The sequence below is a fragment of the Nannospalax galili genome, unplaced genomic scaffold (genome assembly GCF_000622305.1).
Source record: "Nannospalax galili isolate Female #2095 unplaced genomic scaffold, S.galili_v1.0 scaffold1353, whole genome shotgun sequence".
Classification (NCBI taxonomy): Eukaryota; Metazoa; Chordata; class Mammalia; order Rodentia; family Spalacidae; genus Nannospalax; species Nannospalax galili.
In genome coordinates this window covers 1,159,326-1,169,325 of record NW_008333501.1, presented here as the reverse complement: position 1 = coordinate 1,169,325, position 10,000 = coordinate 1,159,326, and the positions used below count along the sequence as shown (strand labels likewise).

At 46.8% G+C, this 10,000-nt stretch overlaps 1 protein-coding gene across 1 annotated transcript in view; it reads right to left on the bottom strand.

The window, feature by feature from the left end:
- Nod2 (nucleotide binding oligomerization domain containing 2) overlaps positions 1-10,000 on the bottom strand; it is a 69,618-nt gene that overhangs the window by 37,451 nt on the left and 22,167 nt on the right. Inside the window, exon 2 of the mRNA XM_008828311.3 lies at positions 1-92. This exon is cut by the window's left edge and continues 1 nt beyond it. The gene's annotated coding sequence lies outside the window, so the exon portion shown is untranslated. The remainder of the gene's footprint in view (positions 93-10,000) is intronic.

Sequence of the window (10,000 nt, the reverse complement as noted above, 5' to 3'; positions counted from 1 at the left end):
TTAAATGACTGGAAAGGAAGACCTGGCCTCCTTATACCACCCCACTAACCAGCTCAGGAAGTTCTTCATTAGTTTATCGGGATTCTGTTAAACTTGGAAGAAAGGAGAAAAAAGTAGACAGTCACTTACCTATTTCATAAAAACTAGCCCTATAATCCTGCCTCTTGCACCTTTCTTCTTAGTCACACCAAGCCTGGAGCCTCCTTCCTAGTTAGACTAAACACACTTCACTGCCTTCTCTTCCCTATCTGGTCAGTGCAGCTTTGAAGTCACTCAAGGTCTTCATGGTGCAGCCCCAGATAGAAGGCACCTCCTTGCTGAAACCTACACAGGGCCTCCTTATCCCCAAGTCACCCCTGTCCCCTGCACTTCCTTCCTTCCCAAGACCATAGCCAGCCTGGTATTCCCACAACCCCTGAGCCCAGGGGCTGAAATCTGCTTCTTGAAGAGCCCTGGACCTCCTACAGACAGGAGAGGAAGGAAGACTTAGGAAGGGCAGACAATGGCTTCTGAGCTGCCCTGGGCCTGGCTGGGCCAAACTTCCACTGGGGCATTAACTCCACTCTCCCTGACCCTCTCTGAGCTGCTCCCCAGGAGACCACTAGGGAACAGACTAATTCATCTTCCATTTCTGTCCTCCCCTCCCTTGTCCAAGCCTAAACTGCCACCCCAAGTCCTCCCCTTTCTCCCCGCCCCCATACCCACCACCAGTGACACCTACCACAAACCATGACTTCCAGCTGTTCAATTCTCAGCCCTCCTCTCTCTATCAAAGGCATTTGTTCTAACTCTTCTCCCACCTCCCTGGGGCACTTTCCTAAAGGCCATGAAGTGTCCTAGGACACTCTGATCTTCCTCCTCACTTACCAGCCACTCTTTCTATCTATTCTGTCTCCAAAGCCGGTTCCTAGTCCCACCCCAGAGCCGAATCACTGCTTCTTCTCTATGTCAATCCCTCCCTAAGTGAACCCACCTGACGCAGCCTTTAAATTCCAATTGTAGATGATGCTGCTAAAATGTCACTGCCATCTCAACCCACCCCAAACTGTCCCCAATTTCTATTCACTATCACATGGGTACCTATGGGCATCTCTAACAAGACATACACAAAGCCACCTCTGGATTTTCCTACTAAACACCTCTTCTCTTAGGCAATGGCAGCCCCAAACTCTCAATCATCTTTGACTCACTCTGTTGCTCTTATGCGTCCCAAACTATGCACTCAACCTTTGAAGCAGACCCCAAATCTTAAAGCCAGAGATTTTCTCTCCACCTCTCTCTATGCCAGGATTCAACCCCCCCCCCCCCCCCAGTGATCCCCTCTCCTGCCATCAGCCCCTGCAGCCCATCCTCAGCCTTCAGGCTAGAAGAACCTGCTGTACCCTAAGTCAGGGCAGGAGCCTCCTCTCATCCCCTGCTCAGGGCCCTCTGTTACCATCAGAATGAGTTAAAAACCTTTACAGCAACCTTCAAAGTCCAGTGCAGCAGACCTGAGCTCTCTTCCCCTTCCTCCTGACCCCAACCCACTCTTCACCCACCCTGCTGAAGTCCCTGGCTGGGTCTTCCTTCCCGAATAAGCAGGCCTGCTCCTACCTGTCATGATGCTGCTTTGCACAAGCTCTTTACTCATGAGGCACTCTCTTTCTCCTAGAAAGTCACATGGCGTGGCTGTCACATCCTTAAGACTTGCTCAATGGTCACAGTCTCAGAGCAGCCTTGCTATGCTATGCAAAATCGGCAAAACCGCAGTCCCCAAACCCCACCCCAGCTTTTGTTCACACACACACACACACACACACACACAGTAATTTTCAATGTCAGAGATGGCAAGCATTAACTCATTACACAGCTAAAGCCCTTCTAGAGCACGTACTCACACAGGAAGAAACTGTCTGGTTTTTCCATTAACATATCCTCATGCATAGATGAACTTTGAATGACTGAGAATGCATTTGTTCCTCAAGGCTCAGGAAGGTGGCCATGCAACACAAGAGTAGAATTTACAAGAAAAAGACTAGTCAAATAGCCATGGAACAGCCACCTTGTAAATAATAAGCTTCTGGTACTGGGTCACATCAACCACAGCAGGGCTATAACCTGGGAGGGAGTGGGGTGAGATGGAGCTAGTATCAGTTCAGATCTGCATGTGAAATCAAGAGGCATCCAATAACCAACAAACCAGGGGCTCTGGCAGCCTCGCAACAAGTTGGACAAAATAGAAGCACTGGTCTTCCTCCCAAAGAGGCCAGAGAGGGCTGACGGGGCCAGTTTTTCCCTCTGTAGAACACAGACTTGGAGGAAACCAAGTCACAGTCCATAGGAAAGCGAAGGTCCCAAGCCACAGAAGTCAGAGCAAATCAGAAACCCAGAGTCCTACTCCAGTCATCCAGAAGCAAGAAACTCATCCTGAGGGGTGGGAGCTAGTTTGTCCACACCAGCTTGAGGGGCAGAGGAGAGAAGGTTGAGTGCTGGGCAAGTGGGTCTGGGCCTGTCCCAACAAAAATAGGATTTAAAGCTAGCTGCCACATCCACCAATGGGGAAACTAAGGCAAGAGACTCCCAAGCATCATGGATCAGCACTTGGGATTAGATTGTCTAAAACCGAAGATTGGAAACTGAGGCCTACAGAGAGGGGGTAGCTGGGCGAGTGGCCTCTGCTCAGACCCGAAGCTCAGTTTCCTCCCTCTGGGGTGAGGACCTTACTAGCAATCTTTTCTTCCACTGTCTCAGTCACCCCTAAGTCGTAAGTCCCAGCCTCCCCACAGCCCTCAAACGCTCTGAAGTCCTCCTAGTGCCCTAGACTTTTTCTGTAACCACGACCCATGTTGCAGGGGTGGGGGTCCTCCAACCTCCAGGTTCCCCTTCCTTCTACTGCCCATCTACTACTGAATTGAATGCCTCCAGGGGAAACAGAGGCAGGGTGCCCCCTCCCCCCCGGAGGGGGGAGACCCTCCTGTGTTCATGGTCTCTGCAACCTCCGCCCCCAGTGCTCATGGTCTACCTGCCCACTTCTGCACCCAGTCGGCCTATTCCCCAGGGAGCGTGCACAGCCCCCAGAACCACCAAGCACTCACCATGTCCAGTGATCCCCTCAAAAGACAGGTCAAGACTTCCAATTGCAGCCACGCCTCTCGCCCCGCCCACACCAGCCAGCTCAGCCATGAGGCCCCACCCTCCTTCACCTGGCATCCAAGGGACCTGTGTACAGGAAAATAGCTGCTGCCTGCAGTCCTGGCCCTATACGGCCGCCTTTCTGGGCAACTTTTCAACCAGGAAGGAATCACAGAGTCCTGGAAACAAGTCCACATCATGGCTCAACACACACACACACACACACACACACACACACACACACACAAACCTACCCTGTGAAACAAAAAGCTAGGAAAATCCTCAATGCCAACATGGATGTTTGCACCCTCCCAGGGATCTGTAAGCCCTTAGTCATCAACAGTCTTAAATACAGAGGCATTCTCAGATGGTACACTGGGTGGAGACTTGTCGGAGCATTTAAAGTTCCTCTTTTACCCTTGGCTGTCAGTCTTGTGCAAGCTGAAGTCAAGAGACCGCAATTTAGTAACCTGCCTCTCAGTCTCCCGGGCTGGGCTGCCTTCATCCTCACCAGAATTCAATAGCATTGTTTTGTTCTATTACATTTATTTCATTTTATGACTTCCTATTCTTAAATGTTATTTTTAAAACACTTGTAAAGTCTCATTTAAAAGAAAAAATAATGAGAATTGACATTAACAGAGCTTAGCACAAGTCAGCCTCTGCACACAGTAGCTCCCTTAACCCTACCTACACAGTACTATTTTTGTCCCTAAGTTATAGATGAGAGAAGTGAAGTACAGAGAAGTTCATTAGCCTGTCCACACAGTGACAGCAGCAGGATGTGCCCCAGGCCTCTAGCACCAAAGGATATGTTCTATCCACTACCACTACCCTACACTGCTTTTAGGCAAGTATCTTTGTGGGTGGTACCCAGGCAGCTGAGGTGGGTACCTGCTGCACTGGAGAGGTAAGTTCGTCCCTAAGAAGAGGTTCTAGTGGTGCACAGCGCTGTCTACAAGGGTGCCCATGACCGTGCTATCTGCCACATGAAAAGGCGGGAACCAAAATAGCCAGCAGTAGCAGACTTCTTATAACAGGGTTTTTTAATTTTTTCCATCTATTTATTTATTGTATGTATGTGGATGGGTACACAGGAGCCATGGCATGAATGTGGAGATCAGAGAACTTGCAGAAATCAATTCTCGCCTTTTACTATGTGGGTTCCAGAAGCTCAAACTCAGGTTGTCAGGTTTAGCAAGTGCCTTTACCTGCTGAGCCATCTTATCAGCCTGATGTAACTTCTCTTTCCTTGTTTTGAGACTGAGTGTAATGTTGCCAACATGGGCCAAGAGGTGGCTAAGGCTAAGGCTAAACTTGAAGTCCTGATCTTCCCTCTTCCATCTCTGTATTGGCTGAGATGGAAGTCCTATGCACCTCCAACACCCCTATTTAGGGTGATGCTGAGTATTGAACCCAGGACCTCTGCTATGCTAGGCCAGCACTCTACCCACTGAGTTACATCTCCAGCAATAGCAGAATTCTTAAAAAAGAAGGCTGACTGCATGCATGTGGTACACTTACATATATGCAGGCAAAAGAGTCATACACGTAAAATAAAAATAACATTTAAAAATTTTGCACTAATCCCTTATATGTGAGTATATAAATTCTGATGTAACACCAGGGACCAGGAAAAGGGAAAGGACACATGGAGGTAAAGGAAAGGAAAGACCCTGAAAGGGAGATGGTAGGGAACAGATGTTACCAGGGGGGCATGGGGAAAGTGGGATTGTTTGACAGGAGGAGAGGAGAGAGAGACATGCAAGGGGGGAGGGAAGGAAGTCAGGAGAGGGAGGATAGGGGGAGGTTGTGGTATTGTGGGGAGAGTAGGGATAATGGGGGTGCTGTGACTAGGGAGGGAGGAAGGAAGCCAGATGGGAGAAAAAAGAGTAGAGATGAATGAATCTTGGTGGGGAGGGGGGGCTAGAAAACCTAAAGGAAAAAGTGATGCCCTCAAAGCCCCATGAGAAATGCACATACAGTGTCTGAACATTAATGCATATGCTTCTTGGCAAAGAACACAGTGCCAGGCAGAAGAGACCTCCCTTTGCGTGAAAGTGGTCCAGGAGACTCCCAAAATAGCACGGGCTATTGTTGACCTCTTGCTTATCTCCCAGAACTAGTAGATAAGACACTAGTGCTGAAGACAGGACACACTTAGGATACAGGACTTGAAATAATGGATCAGGAACTGACCTGGAAACCTTCTAACTGAAGTTTGGCTGTCATAACTGCTAGAGGATGATATGCAAACTGCCAAGGGGGAAAACAATCAATGGTCCAAACCACCCCAAAAGCCTAGTAACTATAATGACCAGCATGGTGCAGTAGTGGCACTGTTATCTGGGAGGCAATCAACAGCTATCTAATTGGACTTAAAGCCCTCTTAATTGGGAGGGAAATCATGGGTGGCACTGTAAACTCAGCCAAATACACATGGTAGGAGAGGACATAGATCCTAGAGAAAACCCTATCTCTGTCATATCTCTAGACAAATGAAATTTCTTACTATATGCTAAATATAAATCCTTGTATTTACAGACAAGCACACCGTGTACCACTCATCAAAGCTTCTTTTGCATCAGATGGAGGCTACTGCAGAATTGCACATCTGGCCAGACACGGAGAACATATGTCTGAGAGATTCCCAGTACTAAGTGACACATCTACAGTTGAACCTCTACAACTAAGGTTCATGGAACTTAGCAGAACAAGGGGTAGAGAGAAAATTAATGCAGCGCTCAACTCTCACTAGTGAAGCTTCCTTTTACAACAGCGCAATGCACACAGAAGGCCACAACTGGCCAAGTTTTAAAGAATAAGAGACTGCAGAGTGTAGGATGGGACTCCTATATGGAATCTCACCCACCCACAGCTCAGGGACCATTGGGAAAGAGGGGGCAGAAAGATTGTAAGAGCCAGGTCTCATTCATGAACACAGGGAAGCAGAGGCTTCCAGTCCACTGGAAGCTTGCACATGTGAACTTGTGGCAATGGTGGTATGGAACATAGGACCCATGTCAACTCAATTAAAAAAGGGCCCAAAAGGGAGGACGTGGCAGGCCGGCACTAGACCAAGGACTACTGGAGACTGATTGCTGCTGAATGAACAGGACTTAGCATGTATGGCAGAATACATGAGGTAGGGGGATGGGGAAGGTGGGATGGATGGGAGAGGGGTTCTAAACTTGATTAAGAACTGTTGTATGAAATTACAAAAGCTCAATAAAAAACATTTCTTAAAATTATTAAGGAAAGCAGACTGGGGGCTGGAGAGATAGCTTAGCAGTTAAGAGCACTGGCTACTCTTGCAAAGAACCAGGTTCAGTTCCCACCAGCCACATGACAGCTAACAACAGTACAACTCTAGTTCCAGGGAATCCAAAGTTCTCTTCCAGCCCCTATAGGCACTGTATTCCCTTACATACATGCAGGCAAAACACTCATACACATAAAATTAAAAATAAATAGCTAGAGAGCTGGTTCAGTGTTAAGAGTGCTGGCTCTTCTTGCAAAAGACCCAGGTTTGAATCCCAGCACCCACATGGTGGCTAACAACCATCAGTAACTCCAGTTCCAGGGGATCCAGTGCCCTCTTCTGTCTTCCTCAGGTATTGCACAACATGAGTGCACTTATATACATGCAGGCATAACATTTATACACATAAAACAAAAATAAGATTTTTTAATTAAAAATAAATAAGTGACGGGCTGGAGAGATGGCTCAATAGTTAAGAACACTGGTTTTTCTTGTAGAAGACCTGGGTTCAAATCCCAGCACCCACATGGCAGCTAACAACTGTCCGTAACTCCAGTTCCAGGGGATCCGACAGCCTCTTCTGACCTCCATAGGCATTGCATGACACGGGTGCACTTACCTACATGCAAGCAATACACACATACATATAAAAAAATAAGCAAATAAATAAAAATTTTAAAAACACAAAATGTTTTTTAAAAAGACCATTAGGGTACTGGAAAGATGGCTCAGTGATTAAGGGCACTGGCTGCTCTTGCAGAGATCCAGGTTCAGTTCCCAGCCCCCACATGGCAGCTCACAATCACCTATAACTCCAGTTCCAGGGGTCCCCACGCCCTCTTCTGGCTTCTGTGGGAACTGGATACATGTGGCATACATACATACATGCAGGCAAAACATTCAAACACATAAAATAAGTATTATTTTTTAAAGTAGTCTGTGTTACTTTTTGTGTTGCTATTGCCTTAATACCTGAAAGAAATGAGGAAGGAAAGATTTCTTTGGGCCCACAGTTTCAGAGGGTTTTAGTCTACCATGGTGGGGAAAGCATGGTGGGACAGCTTAGTTCATGGAAGAACAAACGTGTGACAGAGGCTTCCACAGCATGCAGGACCAGGAAGCAGAGAGGGGCAGGAACTAGGAGCCTTCAAAGCCCCACCCCTAGTGACTCCCTTTCTACCAACCAGGCCTCACCTTCTAAAAGTTTCATGGTTTCCCAAAATAGCACCACCAGGTGGGGACCCAGTGTTCAAAGCATAAACCTATATCCATCCCAAGAGCAAAGTTTTTGACTAGACCCTCAAACTATCTCCAAAATGCAGCTACTTCTTACCAGAGCTGTTGTAGAACAATGCCAGCTGAGTTGATACATTCCACCTTGGAGGGAGTCAGGATGTTCTAATGGAAGGTGAAACATTCATTCTACAGGGATGCCCTTAAGTCTGGGGAAGTTCTAAAGGGAGGGAGCTTAAGGATCAGGAGATAAACAACTCAGGAGCTTCAGGAAGCCCTCCACATGCACTAGGTCCCTCTCTCCCCAAGCTTATGTAAGCAGTATGGACTGCCAGAGACTCTCCTAGACCAGCCTAGCTACCTAGAAGAGGCTCAACCCAGCTAAGCCACCTGAAGAGACACTTCCAACCTGTCAGGCTGCCCGCAGATTGTGCAGTGCACTCCAGGTTTCCAGCCTTAATAAGCTGTCACCCATGCTGAAGTAGGCTTTTGGCAATGCAGCTGTCTTTGAGTTATTTCTGCTTCTGTTAAGTAACCTTCACCCAAACTCCTCTAAGAGGCCCCCAATAAATTAATTGGTTTACCAAGTAGCACTTTGGTGGTATCCTTAATCAGTTGCCAATTCTCTGTCTGGGGTGAGTAGATGTTTATTTGGGACTCCCCAGGAATAGTGTCACTATGACCGTCTGAGTCCAGGTCATCATCACTCACCTGGCTTATGTAAACACTTTTGGCCATTCTCATCCTTCCAGAAGCCTTTCCTCGATACAGCAGCGCTTGTCAGTCTCTTTTAAAAAGTCAAATCATGTCACTCTTCGGTTGACGATTCCCATCACACTCAAAGTAACAGCCATTGTCCTTACAATTGCTGTTTGACCCCTAGCGCCATCTCTGATTCCCTGTGGTGGTTAATGTTGGCTGTTAACTTGACTGGACTGAGACCACCCAGAAAATGTGTAATGTACATTTCAGGGTGTCAATGAGGGTGTTTCCAGAGAAGATTTGGTGAACGGGTGGGGGTGGGGAACCTGAATGTGTGCAGTACCCACCTAGTTAGGATGGACCAACAGGCAAAAAGGTAACACTGTTTGGGTAAAATGTCCCCCAGGCTGGTATGCTGAATGCTTGGTGGCACTATTTTGGGAAGTTGTGGGAATCTGAGGAGTTGGAGCCTAGATGGAATAAGCAGATGGCTAGAGGTGGGTCCTTGGTGCTCTCTTGCCCTGGCCCCAACCTCCTCCAGTCTCTGCTTCTTGTCTGCCATGAATTCAGGAAACAATGGTTTCCTGGGGGTGGGGGGAGAAATGGCTCAGTGGTTAAGAACACTGGCTGCTCTTATAGAGGACCTGGGTTCAGTTCTCAAGACCCACATGGTGGCTAACAACCATCCTCAACTCCAATTCCAGGGTATTCTACGCCCTCTTCTGACCTCTGTGAGCACTGCACAACATGGGTGCACCTACCTACAAGCAGGCAATACACTCATACACATAAAATAAAAATAATAAATATTTTTTTAAAAACTCCTCTGGGGGCTAGAGAGGCAGCTAAGTGGTTAAGAACACTGACTGTCCTTGCAGAAGACCCAGGTTCAAATCCCACCATCCACATGGCAGCTAACGACTGCCCATAATTCCACTTCCAGGGGCTCCAACAGTCTCTTCTGTTCTCGGGGGCATTGAAATAAAAAATAATAAATAAATAAAATTTTAAAAACTCCTCTGACACACAGTCCTGCCCACGCACCTGGGATGAACCTTGAAAATATTATGCTAAATCAAAGAAGACAGATGAGAATGTCATAATGAGTCAATTTACATGAAATGTGTGGAACAAGTAAATCCAGAGAGACAGAAAGTAAGTAGTGGTTGCTAGGGCCTAGGGAGAGGGAGAGTGAGGAGTGACTGCTAATAGGTACTGGGTTTCTTCAGGGCATGATGAAAATATTCTGGAATTAGATCACGATGATAGTTATACAACTCTATGACTATACAAAAATCCCTACGTTATGTGCCTTAAAGGGTGAGCTTTCTGAAATGTGAATTGCATCTCAATAAAAATATTTGGGTGACAATATGTTTTGTGTAGCATGTTCCATTCTATAGCAAGAACCTCCTTCATCTCTACAGGCCAGCTTTCACGGTGCTGGAAGGTATGCATGCTACCAGAAAAGTAATCATCAACCTTGCTCAGTTGTGAATCCTGTGTGCTATAACTGACCTGGCAAGATATGTTCATGATGTTGGCTGTGGGTTTGTTATATATGGTTTTTGAAAGAAATGTATCCTTGCTCTGGAGTGTGTTACTAAATATGTTAAAGCTGTAATGAAATGCTTCTTCTAATCATGTGATTATTAAATTAAAAAATTGAATATTAAAAAAAGAGAGATTGAG